The 19151-nt window shown below is 27.9% G+C and overlaps 1 long non-coding RNA gene across 1 annotated transcript in view; it reads left to right on the plus strand.

Moving 5' to 3' along the window:
- Positions 1-8556: 8556 nt before the first annotated feature.
- LOC114119238 (uncharacterized) overlaps positions 8557-19151 on the plus strand; it is a 53454-nt gene continuing 42859 nt past the window's right edge. Inside the window, exon 1 of the long non-coding RNA XR_007604723.1 lies at positions 8557-8888. This is a non-coding gene — a long non-coding RNA (uncharacterized LOC114119238). The remainder of the gene's footprint in view (positions 8889-19151) is intronic.

The following is a 19151-nucleotide window of genomic DNA, read 5'->3' on the forward strand; positions in this document are numbered from 1 at the left end:
ACGATAATAATTAATATGTGAACGGCACTGTTTCTCTACTGTAGCAACCCCGGTGGTGCATTTCTTAACAACTCACCTGTGATCGTTAATGTCAAATAATATTTTGTTTCTATCACAAACTGTTCAAATCATTATTAACTAGAAAATGTCGATAAGAGCTAAAAATCGGAGTGAAGTGGCACAGAAATGCCCATATTAAAAGTTGGTAAACTACTTATTCGCTTATTTAAACCATATGACGACATTATGAACGTTCGAAATATAGTTAATGTAAGCACTGAAATTCTCGAAAACCTATTCTGTTTCGGACTGAATATAAAATTAAAAATGTATATTGTCCCACTCACAAAAGTATTAAGCTTAGAAAATGACAACGATAAGATTACACAATTTCGAAAAACTTTTAGTGACTATGGCGTTTAACTTTAATATAATCACCCCATGTGCTTGATATTAATTTTCGTAAATATTTAACAGTTACCAACTATTGGTCACAAATAGTGTGCACTTAAATTTCTCACATATTTTAAAAATAAAACGTCCAAGCGGCTAAATATATCTGTTGATTTCTTACGTTTGAAAAAAATCAAAGATAATTGAGTAACGTCAGTACTCATGTATAATTCTCATAAATAACGTTAATAGATAAAAAAAACTAAAACTATTATACATACTATTTGCTATTGCTATTAATACACGATAACAGTATTTAATAAGGAAATTCAAATATTTACCTTAATTTAATTCAGTGTCAGTATTGAGGAGCAGTTACCGTGTATTATTAATATACACTTTATTGACAAGAAGGTATTAAGATAACGATACTCATAAATTGTACATTTTAATCTAAATTTTACTTCATCCGGCTCTCAAGGTTTTTTCTGTACATATAATTTATATTATATCGTTATATAATATACCTAAGTAGGCCCCGTTAGTATAACCATTAAATCGCGTACCTACACGGCCGTATACAATACATAAATATATATATGGCTATAGATGTCATAAATCATAATCTTGTATAATTGTATAATATAGCATCTGATCATTATTAATTATGTATTTTTTGTAAATCCGTATTGGTTTTTTAACCGACCCAAGATGTGTAAACGTTTTTTGGCGAGCTAAAACGTACTTTCATCAATAAGCATCATCATTACGCACGCAATGTATGTATAATATAGTGTATTAGCATATACTATACACTAACCATTCCTAATATAATTGTACAATATTATCACATTTCATTAGAAATCCTGATTTGTATAAACGCAATAAATGCGGCGAACGACTTAATTATTTATCTTATTTCGTCGTCGCGCAAATTTTGTTTCAGAGTAATTATTACATCACATTGCAGTAGACTCCGACCCAAAATTCCGCTATATTATTAAGGTGTAAAAGTATGGCTATTACCTCTTATTTGGCCGTTCAGTTAAACATCTTAGGGCGTACTCAAATGAAACGTTGTAATAAAGGCATTCCCCAGTGAGTAATTTAAACTCGATGATGGTTATAATATTCAAATTTTACGAAATACAGACACATATACATAATGTATACTCACTATACCTAGTATACCTATATATATTTTTTTCTGAATATATATTATTCCAATATAATCAGTATAATTTATTCGGTTACGTTTTTACTTTTTAGCATATGAATAGCTGTAGTTATACACGATGCATGTAGGTATATAAAATATAAATTATATATGAATTCTAAACACATACCGAATGATTTACAAACCATATAATATATTAAAAAAAAGAAAGACACCCATCAAAACGAAATAGAATAAAAAGTAATATTATAATAGCGATACATATATGCGAACTATGTGTAGTGATGATGAGATCCGTGACATTACTTCTGTGGAAGTTGTCGCTAAAATAATACAAAATAATATAGGTCATATTATCGATGAATATTATAGAATACACAAGTAAATTTCACTCGTCGAAATTATTATCATATTGCGTCAACATGCTAATTTCCTACACAAATTTTCGCCGTCGACGACGATCTGTGCCCCTTATTGTCTCGTACTGTTCTATTTGGTCGACGTGGCCCCTTTAAACCGAATGACGGTAATCATGTTAATCGGACCAATTGATTAGTGGTTACTATTAATAATTGAGACTACTCAGTTGAATATATAAATATATAGGTAAGTATTTTAACCAATGGCCGTGCTTAACACGTCTACACAATCATAATGTTGGATTAATAATAAGTATGCTAGCGAAATTGCAAAAACAACATCGTATCGATTATCGACATATAGGTACGCAATATATATGATATGCGAATAAGTAAAAAATAAATAAATTATAATACGCGTACAAATATTGGTAAACAATATAATGTCCATAAACCATACTGAATTTGACGAGAGACCACGTGCATTAGGCGTGATAACAGAACACTTTTGTACAATATATATCACTATAGCCGACTATAATTAGGTATATGACTATAATCAGTTCAATTTATATTTTATTTGCACATCTGCCAGTTGAGGAGATGTCTTCGAACCGTTTGAATTCGTATAGAGGCATAGGTACTTATTTTAGAGCAGAAGTAATTCAGGATTATTTACGAGTATTTCCAAATCCAAAAATCTAATGAGTCAATTCAATTTCAAAACATAAATTCCTACTTTTAGGTTTTAGGTCGAATAAGAAATAATATTATAAATACGTCACTGCAAATGATATAACACTTTACACTATATATTATTATATACAAAATTTAGATGATTAAATTCGGATGTTAAGCGTCCAGAACTTTTTAAATAATGACATTATTTTATTGTTCTTTGAGGAATTGTATTTAATGGTAATCATTAAAGGTATGTATCAGTCAGTGGATTTTATTAAACGCGTATAATCATAAAAAAGGAAGTCACAATTATTATTGTTATTATTATTATTACTTACTCTATTATTAATAGCATCAATTCCACTACCTACTTGGTTGTTAAGATTTATGGATTCGACGTGCGGAGCCGTCTGTCTGTCACACTTAATGATCAACTTTATTCTGAACGATTCCACTTGCTACAGGGTTCATTAATCGACCCGTTTTACAATTTAATTTTTCACCATTCAATCTGAAATAATAAAAACTATTTTTATTTATAATTAAAAGTTGGATTTAGAAAATAGAAAAAGATAAAATGTATAGGTATTTTATACAGCAACTTTTAAAACCCGATTAGACATATCCAATTTACCAATCGAAATAAATATATGCATCCCTCCAGTGGCTAACAAAAATTCTATTTCAGTCACTTAACACTTTCGTTGTTCTCAAGTTAAAAAAAAAACAATTACTTACCTACTTCAACTATAATAAAATATATATTATACTAAAATTTTAAGCACAATGACACTTATAGAACCTTGAAATTATTATAATATTTTACTAATGAATTGTTTTTATACTATAAACAAAATTTAAATGTTTACTTATAACAATTAAGAGTTGTGTATATTTTATGGCATTTATCTGCAAAAATTCCACGTCTTAATAAAGTCAACAAATTAACTATAGTAAATAATAGAATTTAATGAATGTCTAAATGTATAAATGACTAGGTCAAGAATTTTCAATTTCAAAATTCCAAAAGTAAAGATGTACGTGCAAGAATTTCTATAAGATAAGTATAATGTACAATACTTAATAAAGCTTAACCCAATAAAGCTGTTCAATTTAGATTCAATCTACATAGTTCTTATGTATAATCAGTAATATTATATAGCTTAATATATTAATACGAATCCATAAATATGTGTAACAACGTAAATTTAATAAACTAAAAGACTATAATAGTTATAATGTATATATTTGAATGATTTTCTACACTAATAATACAATTATAGAACTGAGGAATGCAATCAGATAATGATATCATGCGATTACATTGTTATAGTGTCAATAGATATTTGAAAAGTTTTTGAAATCATGTACTCGAGAACCGAACAAATACACCGTAAAATACAGCTTTTAAATAAAATATATATGAATTTATGAATATAACCTGACCCACAGCTATCTATAGAGTGTACTGCAATAGATATAAATGACAAGAGTCAAATAAAAATGCACTGATTATCGTTCGCAAAAAGAAAGCACCAATTGTCGCTCGGAGTACTCGACACTAACAGGGACTTGGTTATTCTCAATACTGCTGATGCACACGCACTTGATGGTGCATGCACAATGGCGAAAGATAACACGGTCATTTTGACCAGAAGACAACGAATAATGAGTTATTTAAACGAAAAAATTCCATCCTTTTTGAGCCGATTTCGTTACCAAAGAACAAATCCTTTTTTGATAGTTCGACCTCCTTGATAGCACAAAAGGAAACCAAACGGTTTGAGTTAACCTGTTACTTCTTATGATTGTATTATTTACGAGTCACTTTCTTAATGAGTGGTCATATATCACCGATATAGTACCTTTCGTCAGTGTTGTGCATTTATTTCTATTAGGGGTGATAGTTTCATGCGCTCGACAATTGGACTGTTTTTTATTGTTAGGTTAATCTTAATATTAATTAGTTATTACAGTTTTCAAATGTGCCATGATGTGTTATAATAAAATCTTACATATATTTTAATAATTGCAATAACAATTAAAGCAATATTATAATATTTTTAGCATTTACATTATTTATAAATGAATGATTTTTAATAAATAAATTATCTTTTCAACGCTAACTCAACAAAAAAAAAACTAAAAACGTTTTTAAAACTTTACTAACGAAAATTCATTAATTCTAATTAAAAAAATAATAAAATCGTTAGAGTTTCATTAACTAAATTTAACCATCGTGACTGGACTATGAGGATAAATATATTGTTTGTACTTAGAAAGAAGAATTTGGATTCTAACTGCATGAGACTGATCATTCTTGAAGTGAACTAATTGTTGTGCTTATAAGGACATAAGTACACGTATGGGTTATACGTTATACTATACATTGATATAAGTACTGCAGATGATATATAAGCATTACAAATATAAGAAAATCACTTTTATCTTAAGCTGAACAATAAAATATAATATAAAACATTTTTCTCAAAATTTCAAATGACTACAAAAAGTCACCAAAACAACAATCCAAATCCAGTATTCTTATTTAAATCCACGTCTTATTCGTAATCAACGAATAGTCGAGTCGATTTAATCGCAAAAAAAACATAAAAGAAGAATACATAAACAATGTATTTAGTATAATAACTTATCACTGATGATTACCTATAAAATAAAACTTTCAAAGATGAGAAATGAACTACAGTTTCTGTAGTAATTTCTGTTAAAGGATTGCAAATAGGTATTAATATTTATCAATTCTACTTATAAATATTATTTTACTTACCTTACTATATGTTATGCACACTAAACTTAAATTATTATATAATTTATTATTATTCACAGCTCTTATAAATTGATATTTAATTATAAATATGTTTCATCTCAAATATAATCGTATTTTTAATATTCCAGTGATAAAATAAATTTTATAAAATGTATGAAGATTAATAGCTTACAGCATAATCCTCCCAAAACACTCTTAATCCGGTCTTACACAAAATTATTTTAATATTGCAGAAGAGTATTTATACAAAGCTCTTAAAATATTACCATAATAATAATTAATTAAATTAATAATGATAAATATCTAGTAGGTAGTTATAATCAATCATTTATATATAATATTTATAATACCTAACAAAGACAATTAACTTTCTTTATATCGATAAATTTGTTAGCTATCTGTAATGCAGTGCTATAATATAATATACAACTATTTTACAATGATTCATAATTCTACATAATACCTATATAATATAATATTTAATCTATGAAATATTAAATATTGTGGATGAAGTTAAATCTATACCTATAATATCAGTTTTGATTACTGCGCATTTTTTAAAATTGTATGCAGTCCAACCAATAGTTCTTAAATCTAATTCAAGTACACAAAAATGAATAAAAAACATTTTAAGTTTATTTTTGTGAAGTCGATATTTCTTAAAAATTGGCAACGTTCTCAAGAAAACTCACATATATGTATTTTTATTAGGTTTTTAGGAGTAGTATGCGTTTGATTAACTATATATATAAAAAAAAAAACAAAAGTATACATTTTTTCGAATTTTGAGCACCGATTAAATAGTTTTTTTTAAAAAACTGACGGTTTTTAACGTGGGTATATTACTGTTTCGGGTGATCTATTATTAAGTTTGGAACGTTTTGTACATAGTAAATATTTTTATATTATGAATATAAAAGTATTATTATAAAAATATAATACGTATATTATGCAATTCATTGGTGATTATTAAATCATGCGTTTAGAGAAAAAACAAACAGTATAAAATGTATAAAATATTCAAGTCCGCTCTCGAAATTTATGTTTAAATTTATACAGCAGCTGACTTACTCGCAAACTCATTATATAATATTGATAAGTAAAACTCGACGTCATCACCGGAAAATGTAGCAGCGACGTGTATACCAATATATTCCTAATAACTTAAAAAATCCACTTATATTAGTATTTTATGGTAATATAATGTATACAATAATATTGTTTTATCGCGATGTCCATGTTATAATGTTATAATAATAGTTGAGTTAGATAAATACAGTTATTAGTCTATGATGCGGTTTTGTAAATAATTAAAAATATAAATATTTATGTTATTATTTTTGCTAAAATATGTGAAAAAAGCTATAAATAATAAATAGTCTATTAATTTTTAAAACTTTAATCATACAAAATTAAAGTCCTGAATAGAAAATTAACAAACGAATGAGATCAAGTAGTCGCTAGAGTAATAGATAGTATAAAAAAAATGCAAATACGTAGTTTCCCTAGGTATTTTATTTTGATAATTACGACGTTCATTATTACGATTTACAACAGGTTGAACATATTTTCCAAGGAATTATTATTATTGTTGTAATGTCTGTAAATAGGTAAATATAAAAATACGTAATATGTACTAATTGGAAAAATATTTAAGAAAATGCAATTAGTTACTTCAAAATATGTGAAAATATGTAAATGTAAAAACGTTTTATTTTATTTGGAATATTATAATGAAACGTGCTTATTTTTAATCAAATTTAAAAAATCTGAATACAATAAACTTAATATGTATTTACATAAAACCTTTAACTTATTAATACAAAAAAGTAATTTCTAATATTTGGCTTCTGAAATTGCATGTTTAAAATAATCTAGGAAGCTATAATGGAATTATTTGGTTAAGTTTAAACATAAAATTAAACAAGTTTCAGGAAAAACAAAAAATTTAATTTCACAAAATATTGATGATATGATGAAATTGGTATTTAAAATTCTTACACTAATATCAAGAATACCAAAAAACAAAAAAATATCTAAACAAAAACTTTCTAAAGATTTGGTTCAATAAAATAAAATATAACCTAAATTTACCCCTACTTCGTTAGTTGACATAGAATATAGTTTTTATTATTAAATATTATTCACAATTACAACTACATTAATCAGTTAAACATAATATTAATAAGAAAAAAAATTTTCTTAAAAAATGTTATAGTTCTTTTTAAAAGTTTTAAATGACTTTTAGAGCTTTATTGTTGTGTTTTAAATGTATAATTTTTTAGAACTTTAAAATTCGTATTCTAGTTATTATTATGTCATAGATACATAATTTGGTTAACAAAATACGTCTCTACAACATCGATAAATTATTTGCGCGTTTTTTAATACCTATTATTACTATAATGACGATAATGTGTGTGTGTATATTATATAGTATGATAATATACAGACGCCCGAATAATACTAGATCAGAAGAACCGATAAAATTTAAGAAATTTCTAAAATGAGGTGACTTTTCGACGACGATATGATTATATTGTTATTGATTAAGACGATGTTTATTTATTATTGTTTGGAAAACTCAAAAATTGTAATAGTTGCCATAATACCATAATATTATTGTAATTTATAATTTGGTATTACACGGCTGTTAAATACTATTGTTTTTCCATGCATCATCAATGTGGGATTTAATCAGACGAGCACGTAAACATACTTTGTATTTGAACATAAGACAATCATTGCAATATCCATAATGAATTCATATTAATATCCGAATATTATTACGTTATAATAAACGTTTGAGTAGTGTTTATTTATTTATTTTTTTTTGTAGGTGTGTTCAACGAACGATATGTCAGTCACAATTCACAAATAAGCAAACTAAGAAATAACAATTTTTTTTTATTTGCTTAAAATATTAAGCATATATTTCGCAGTATTTTCAAATTTTATTTTGCAACCGTTGCACCGCTAATTTTTTGTAGGATCTAAAAATATAACTTGTTTACACCGAAATTAATAATAATATGTTTATAACACGATGTATTTCGTAAAGGAAATTTTTTTTTATTTATGTTTCGTCTCTGGCCTCGAATAATTTATAAATCTGGTGGTCTGGTGGCGTAGAAAAAAAATAAAACCTATGCCTCCGACCGAGGAGCACTTGCCACTTCGGCGACGGGTCCGGAAATAGTGTCTGTGCGTCTGTTAGACACATGTTCATTGTATGGGCTGCACCTCGCGGGACAAGGCGACGACGTGTATGTGTGTGTGTGTTTGTATGTGATTATTACTAAGAGCACATGCGTCGTACATGTTTTTATGCATATACAGAGCGTTTATTGTCGGCCGACCCGACACAATGTCACTGTGTCGACGTCGTTTATAGTGTACTCTATCCGCGTTTACAAACATCCAGCTGTATCACAATTCACAATACGATCGGATTATGATAGAAAAACAAATGATAATGCGAGCTGACTTTGTAAGTATATGTGTGTGTGTGTGTGTGTGTGTACATAGTTTAATATTGCGCGACACTCGCTATAGCTCTATTTATACCTCTAATAACGACGATGGCGATAATAATTATAATAATGCGCGAAGGCGGTGTTACTATGGTGCGCATAAAGATACGGTCATCGACCTCTCGTCGTCGCATCCGTCATCGCCGTCGGGTCCCCCGCAAAGGCTCGCGTGCGTGCATGTATTATACCGTCGGGTCGGGTGGATGACTCGACGACGAACGAGACCGGAAGAGCGGGCCCGGTGACTGCGCCTCTCAATCCGGACATTCGTTCGAGACAGATTTGTCTTTTATCTTCGGATAGTGATCGCCCACCATTACACGCATCACTCGATTGCGCGACTCTAGCATTAACTAACTCGGAATAAAGGTAAAAATAAAAACACAAACTTGCGGAAAACCACACAGATTTAACAATACGATTTTTCCTGTTATGCAATCTATATGATTATTTTACAATCAAATAATATTCTAATAGTATATCACGCTGTAAACGATACCCGAGGATGAGTTTGCATGGATCACGATAGCAACAACAACGTGAATCGTAATAATAATAATAATAATTAACAATTATTTATTATTATTATTATGTATATTGTATATTATTATATACGGGGAGAGTTATGCGACCCCAATGATGATGTCTAGCCTGTCTAGGTAAAAAGTCATAACTCTTCAGTGTCTGCAAAAAAAACCCTCCGTCAGATAGAGAATATGTGCCATTAAGGTTATTCTTTATTTTTTTAATATTTCTTTTCTTTTTCTACCTGAGACTTAATTAGATACCTACGTCACACTCGCTTAATTTTTCTCCAGACATTCCGCACGGAACAATGAAATACTCGGCTGGTGCATAATGGGTATATGCGTATAAGTGTATAACAATAATAATAACAATACAATATTTTGGGTAGGAAAAAAAGGTTACGTGTGTTTTCGGACGGCATAGTGAACCGAACTGTATCGTATTATACGTTATGTATAATATTGTAAATTGTTACGTCGGCGTTTAGTTTAAGTAGGCATTGACTGCATAATTTCAAACGCATATGCAATTTTTTTTTACTAAAAAGTACAATGAATATATTTTCCGGGAATTCATTTTAAACGACCGTCGTCGGCCGGAATAAGACCAGATGATGTAAATGTTTGAAAATAAAAACCATCAAAAAAAAGTTTTATTTTTTATGCAATTTACTGGCCTATTCTTGGTAATGTCTTATCTCCTCCATTCGCCATCAATAATAACACGAAGACTGGACGTAAGGCCTAACTCGTATGTAGTATTGTAGTCTAATAGTCTATTACGCCATGTGCATATGACAATAATATATAGTGCCTACAGATTGTATACAAGGTAAGATTTTCAACGACGTAGTGCACTCTAATACGACACGTGTTGATGTATATAATATAAATATGGAATATACGGCCAAATAATAACATAATATATATTTTTGTTATCGTTTACGAGCGTTTATAATTTAAATGAGCAGACGGTTGAAAATTCGCAGAGTACCAATTGTAATTAATTATGTCTACAATTTTTTTTTTTATTATTATTATTATTTAAGAAGAATTAATTTACAATCTATACAATTGTATAGCATATAATACGTAAATAAGTTTAATGACATGTAATATTATAATATAATTATAAGAAATATATTAGAATTCAGCAGTACCATGAATTCGAACTGGAATTTTTTAGGTATTATCATTTTTTTTTTTTTACTATATAGTTCTTCATGGCAATATATTTTTGGTCTTATATTTACATTACTGGAAATTGAAATGGAGAATAATTATTGTTTAATTAGTATATTAGTATGATTATTTATAAAAATTAGTATAAAAATTGGAAAATTAAAATATTTGGCTAATTGATTAAGAGTAGGAATTTTTTATTCCTCTAAAAAAGGTCTGTAAGAAGATTTTTTGGTGAAGTATCGAAATGAGAATGTTATTTGTTGCAAGAAGATAGATTGTTAGTATTAAAAGACTTTGCAAAAACCCAATACTGATATCGTATGTCCATACTGATGTATATACATGATGAGTTTATTAGATGGAGAACGAGTTTGGATATCAAAAAATGAAGTCTAAACTTTAACTATAGATTTTTATTTGATAATCTTATTTATAATAAGAATTTAAACAGTATAATACCTAAATGAAATGTTGATTTTTTTCAAACGTACACGTAGTGTTAAGAATTTTTTGATATATATATGTATGAAAAATCGATACTTCTTTTTAGATATTTTAAAAATCGACCGAATAATTGGCGCGTTTAAGGAAAAAAAACCACCATAATATTTGTATAAAATAAAACAATCGCGAGAATCGTTTGTGACGTAAACATGCTATAAGTTGCGACCGTATGGAATATAATAATGGTCATATTTAATATAATATATATATTATATAAATGCATAGGAATATTACATGCCACGGGAACATGTTTTTTTCTTCCGTTTCGTTTTAAAAATTCAAATCGCCATTATGTTCACACTGCGTCATAAATACGTCGAAGCACCATTACCATCATAATATACAATAATATTAAGTACTTATTTTTGGCTAGGTATACCAACACGGTTATATGCCGTCATTTCGATTTTTGTCGAAAATGAAAGCATCCGGTGGTGTAGCATATTATACATTATTATATTGTATTTTAAAATGTAAATAATCGTAACAACACTATAATAAAGCAGTTGAAGCCGTAGGAACAATATATAATATTACGAGTATATGTATACCAACATTTATTGTATATTATGTAGCGTGTATACCATATACGTTTAGGTAGGTATACTGTAATAATATATCAAACTCACGACTATTATTATTATTAATAATAATAATAATGCGCCGCCGCTGTGTTGCGACACGACATATACGTGAAATACATTACGAGATCGCCGCGGCCGTCGTATTAATTTCCTGATGCGTTTATAATATTCTTCCTGTATCTTTACCATACCGGTCGTCGGTCGACAGCGGTGGATCGAGTGGAAACGTTAAAAACCGATTACGACCGACAACCCGTTTTTAACAACGCGTCCGTGTAATATATAATGCTATCTATAAAGGTACCTACATATACCACACAGGAATAATAATAATATATTTATATATATATATATATTATAACGTTATCCTACGCGAGTTACATACCATTATTATTGTACATACGCATGCCGATTACTATATGAATAGGTGTTGTATCCTTTAAATTATACAGGTAATAATGTTTACAGATACAAAAAAAAAACACAAGTATGAAATACGATCGGCCATTTTCCGATCGATGTCCGTCCCGGTTGTTTTACATGGTTTTGTTGTCTGGGGGCGTTCGTAATATAGTAGTATATCTATTAAATTATAGTTTATAGATTGATACTGAACACTATAAAGTTTACCAAAGAGTCGAAGATGACCCTATCGTCGAAGAAATTTATAGATTGGCTCCCTCATGTGAATACTATCATACAGGTGATAAACATTATTATTATTATTGTTATTGGTTTTTACGTGAGAGTGCGTGGAGAACAAGCAAAATACCGAATCACTGACGCTCAAAACCGCATTACTTTTACATGCACACTTACTCGTGTACCTATGCTTTACGATTAAATATTATTGAAAATGTTGAGCATTGTCCAAACCGATCTGATAAATAATGAAGTGTTTTATTGCTGATTTATCACCCGCCTATAAATAATAATATACAGAGAAATATCTCAACAAAAAAACGGACACTCTCGATCACTGAAATATGTCCAATATTCAGAGAGTTCGTTACTTTGTAGAAAGTTTGGAGTTTATTCCCAAAAAAAAGTACACTATTTTGAGGTTTCCATTAGGGGAAGTATCACAGTATTATATTACGAATCACTCACGCTCAAACTGAACCAAGTATAAAGATTAATACTGGTTTTCCAATCCCGCAGAGAATAATATTAAACTTTCAATATTTTTCAAATATGTCAACTGGTTATAATAGTGTGGAATACCTATGGTAATACGTTATTAAGTTTAAAATCAAATCAGCTACTCAAACAACTGTATGGTGCTTCCTTGCTCTACGTAATTCCTTGTTTTAAATATACTTATTGACATTGGAATTTTGTTTTGCAATTACGTTTACAATTTATGGTTTAAAAAATATTACATGACTTTTCACTTGAACTGCACGCCGCGCGCCGTCACATATTTAACATGAATACACGATATACCTCATTCGGAAATACATTTTTTTGTACATTAATGGACATAGTATTAATTTAAGTCATGATTATATCCAATGATATTAACCTGTTACATCCCCGTCGGTATTTGAGTATAGCTGGCCTTCGACCCGAGTTCAGAGATATTATGATTATTTATTTGCAGAGTGGTGGAAAGGAATCGGTCGAGTGTTCAACACTCGAATATTGTTAGAGGATTTTTAAATCATTCACCATTATCTATATATGTATTTATAAATGATTAAATAGCAAGTATCGAAAATATAAATGGCCATAGTAGCTTAAGTATGAATAAATACGACGATTATATATATCATTTAAATTCGCATTAAAATAATATATGTTTTCAAGTGCTCCGCAAACAGAGTCTAATAATATTATAATAATTTATTATGGTACACACATATAAATATATACTTATATGAATATATATTAAAATATGAGCTGTGTTTACTTAGGCGCCGACAATATTATGGGTAGGAGGTACCTATTGGTGTATAATACTTTATTTTATCTGTAGCCCAAATGTGTTATGTACGCGTTATCGTGCCCAAACTTGTCGCGTTTAACGTCCGAATGTATATACTGCACCCATTAATAATTCGTATATTATTATACGGCCCATCGGAATCGTTGGATGACAAAAATTAAAACCAACAAAAAACAAGTTATTTAACGACGAATTATGTTTATCCGTTAACGAAAACCATTTCCTATCATCATACATATATTATAGTATATAATATATTATATTTATAAACTAATTACGAATAAATCATAATATTCTAATTCTGTATCAGTGTCACTATGTATGTATTTTTTTTCTTATCGCATAGCTTATATGAGAATTTTTTTCAGACTATCTTTCACGATTTCCATATTATCTCAGTTAAAATTAAATCGAAAAAATAAATGTCTAAGGTAAATGTTTAAGGCGGTATAAGGTTCTATCTCGTGACCCTCCACCAATCATCTCCTAACCTACCTTAACGTATATTTAAAAATCACGTGATGCAAAATAATATATACAATATATTATCTACGTTTAAAAGTCACGTACAACATTGCGCCAAGCATTATTGATTTTTTTTTTTTATTAAAAATACAAATTTTTCATACACAATAGGTACACATATTAAAAACTAATGTAGTAATATAAACCGACGCGCGCGAGCTGGTTCATTAGCAAAGAACAGCTGCAGCTTATATACACCCCCAAAAAATGAATGGAAAAGGTTTTATGATAATATGCATAATACTTGTATATTTTTAAATGTCCAAAATCAATGTTTTTGTTAGATTATGTTAATTCCATTTAAATCGTCTTCAATTTAGTATTTATTCTTTATGTATAGTACACTCGTATACCTTTACTTAATGTATTCAATCTAAATATTACGAATCTCCCTATTATTTTAAACATTTTTGTATATTTTATCCTTAACATATTTTATTTTTAAATATTTAAAATTATATACCTATATGAAATTTCAAGATGCAAAAGAGAGCGATCATTGTGTTGCAGGTGCGAATCCCGCAGGAGGAAGAGCCCTTTAACTTATTAAGGGATTTAATATAATATAATGTATATAAATTATACTTTATAAACCATAGTTTAAATGCATTGACGCGTATATCTATTATAAGTGTACACTGTGCACACCTGAGTAAAATACTATCGTGCATAATAGTTTTATCTCGAATTTTAAATCATCAAATTCTTATATAATGTTATTAAGCATTTAAAAGTGATTAATATTATAAAAAATTATTTATAAAATGCAATTAGGTACCTATAGTTATTTTTTTGCTGATATAATTCCATCGTACACCCGACATCTTTATTCTAATTTTCTAGTATTATGCACATCATAAAATTCTAATATAATAATTTACAACATTATTATAGGTATTATTGTGTCAACACATTATTTTATTATTTATTAGTATGTTTATACTTATATAATATTTTATTATATATACATAGTATAGTATATACACTTAAAGTATACATCATCTACCTAATATACCGATCGTAAGATTAAAGTTGTTATACGCAGTAATGGTTAAGACTTGATAACTGTATTATATTCATTCCATAATCGATATACCTACCTACTAACTCTTATAATAATTTATTAGATACATAATTTGGGTGCGGAAATTTATTGTCAGAACCAAAAATCTAAATTATTCGACACCTACTACTATTAAATTAGCTATACGAAAAGATTATTAGATCATCTGCAATATAGTTATTTTATTATTCATAACACGTAATAGTTTAAAACAGAATAGCGAGACCGCCCAAATTAGAAGCGTAAACGAGGAATATTATATTATGTACTATGCGAAACGATTTTATTTTTCATTGAAGCAAAGTTATAACTTTTTACCATGACTGAAAAATCCATTTTGTCAAATGTACACAATAATGTATTTCATTAAAATTCAATACGAAATAACTTATTTACATTTAATACATATAATTTTGAAGTAACAAAGTCCACAACAAATATAGTTAAATCCTATGAAATCACTAAACACAGAGTTTTATCAAAATCAAATATAAATAAATAACAGGAACGCCATTTTATCTTTTTTAAATAGTTAATAATTTTCATTAATTAATATTTGGATAAAATATATTAAATAATGAATAATAATAATAACCTTACAAGTTAAATAATAATCTATTTTGACATTAAAAACAAATATACTTAATACATTGATGGCATAATAGTATAATAAATTATTATTGATGTTTATTGTTTTTATTACAAATGATTAATAAAAACATGTTACTGCCTAAACTCAAGTTATTTTTTATTCACACCTAATTTATTTTTATATACTGGACATAATATTATGTTATCATAATTTAAAAAAGTAATATAAAGTGATGATTTCTTATATTGCAAGTCTTTGTAAAATTTATTTTTTATTTCAAAGTAACTTTTATTTTTGTTCAAACTCACAGAGTAGGTATATACTTAAATTAATTAAAAATAGGGTTCATTATTTGAAATGAATACAGTAAAAACAAATTTTTAGCCATTAGATAAATTTTCTTATTCTAATTAATAATAAAATAGAATTATTATTTGAATAATTATAATACTAAAATACTAGAATAAGTAGAATATGAAAATGTTCTTTTCACATTCAATCTGAAGACAATATCATAGTTGTTGATATATTTTATTTTCTAAATAAAATTATTTGACTTCATTTTAAATTGATAACAAAAAAATTTTAAATTCAAGGAATAAGATATATACGGGATGGATAATTCAATAAATATAGAACAAAAGTGTTGTTTACATTATGTCGAGACACCTGGATGCTGAATTCATGTATGGAAAAAGTCGTAAAATACGGGACTATAAAAATATATAAACACAATAAATACAATTTATGTAATTTTAAGAGGAAAATTACTCATGTGAATTTTAATATTGAGCTTAAAAATGCATGCAAATAGCACGCTAAATATTCACAATATAGAAATTTTGAACATTTGAAATTATACCTATTATAAAAAGGCTTGAAAACCGCGTTATTTATGCCTCCGCGTAATTTGGATTTTTCAGAAGGAGTAGTATACGAATTTTAAAACTAATCTTGTATAATATGTTCGAGAATGATAACTAAATATTTTATTACCAAAGAAATTGGTAAGACACTAAATTTAAGTTAAGTTATGAATATATTCAATGAAATAATTAATATGTAAATCAATAAAATTATATTTATGTTTATTGTTTATTACCCATAGTGATAGATTTAATGATATAGTATAGTTTGTAAGCATAAAAAAAAATTATATTATATAAACGTTTAATAAACGTGTGGTATATATTTATTTTATTAATAAGAACATTAATTTTTATACGACTACTTTTCATTCAAATCTTAATCGATTTTTGAATGTAAAAACAACGCAAAAAAACTCGTAACGCTGCAAATTACCTATATTACACAGCAATTAATCAATGTGTTAATTTCTTTTAAACACGTTTTCGGAAAAAATATAGTATTTTATTTTTTTCCATTTTTAGCAACAAAATAATTGTGACATTGATATTGTATTTTCAAAAACAAAAAAAAATACATTAAAAAAATGAATAAATAATATGACCTAACCATGTTTTGTATTCACATACATGACATATACCTACGTGGTGAAATTAATTAAATCATTATTTTATTTTTGCCTATTTACATAAAAAAAATATAATTTTGTTATATTATCAATAAAAATGATTAAACTTGATTCTATTTGCATTAAACGCACGAAGCGCAACGCTGCGAAATGAAATTATATGCAACACGTCTCGGAACCTCGTTTTTGTTGATATTAACCCTCAGACGAAAATATTGTTAGAATAACTAGGTGGGTTCAACTATTAAGTATCGAAATATAACGTGTTTAAGTATATAACACTTATAATTGAATGTTGATATAATGTGTAAGAAAAAGTGGACGAAATAACTGAAAATTATGCTTTACTATTATTGTCTCAATTTTGTACGTTTTTATTTAATACCTTGCACATTGTAATATCATGCAATTCCATCAACGATAATTAAATCAAAATGTTCGTTCACATGGAATCGTAAGGAATAAAATATTCCATACTAGCCAACTTTTAAAAAAATCCAATTTTTTATGGATATCAATGAAATCGATCTAAGGACAAACGAATACGCGTATATGTGTAATAAATATTGAATAATTTAAATATATTCTGTCTTATAGTAATATTCAATACTATATTATAAAATAACTAATAAAAATGAATCAAGAAAAACACAAAAGTATTTCGGAAACTTTATGAAATTATGAACTACTTAAATACTAAAATCGACCGCTCCAAAAGTTCAACGTGTATTATTGTTTAATATGAAGATGTGATATCATGTCGTGGATTGTACATGGAACCGTTTTAATCAGACCTACAGGTAAACTATGTGCATACATTATAATATATCACATATTATGATTATATAAGGTTGGTTTCGACACTTAACATATCTACTCGAATTCGAACGGACAATATGCTATCAGTGCACTGGTTTACCAGTTCTATCTATTTGATTTTTGTCGGCAAGGGGATGGGATGTTTGTAGAAACTCAGCCACGCTATTAAGCTGTGGTAGATACAGCCGGAATCGTAAAGTAGGTAACTAACTATATGGAGCTCGAACACGGATTTCACGTACATTGGTATTATAGTCGGAGTTATAGGTCCTCGGTTTTACTATACGAACGACTCGAATAATATAATATAATATATATTATATACAAGTAAAGGTATAACACATGCGGTATTTACACAAGAGATAATGCAACGTACTCGAAATATATATCATCATGTACAACGTATCTACACAAAGTGATAAGTATATATACTTATAATATTATATAAGAACCACCCACCCCCATCTATAAACATTACGTCTGTCGAGTGTGCAGAGCCACGATATTCACTCCAAGAACCTTCGAGGAGGAGATTAGCGCACCGGTTGCCCTACTGCTCTGCAGCTCACGATATAATATTATATACACATTTATTATTGCTATAAAATACATTGAACGGAATAAAAAAAAATTGTCGTGGATGATACATTCGTCACATAAAAAAATATGTTCGTGTGTACGTTTAACACGTGGAAAAGCGATTTTTTTTCGGCTTATCGATTGCGGTTCGTCTGTGGTATCATATTACATAATCGTAACGTAATAATGGTTAATATACTAACGTATAGGTACCTCATAATCACGGAGGCGTCCGACTGCAGACGAAAAGGCCGAACCACTGAAGTTTTAAACTACAATATAAAAATATAAAACGTAAAATAAGAATGAATATTAATAATAATGCTAAACAAACAAACATCTTGTCATTATCAAAATAATCGGAGTGCAACGACAGTATTATACTACATAATATTATAA

Source organism: Aphis gossypii, chromosome 3, assembly GCF_020184175.1.
Source record: "Aphis gossypii isolate Hap1 chromosome 3, ASM2018417v2, whole genome shotgun sequence".
Taxonomy (NCBI): domain Eukaryota; kingdom Metazoa; phylum Arthropoda; class Insecta; order Hemiptera; family Aphididae; genus Aphis; species Aphis gossypii.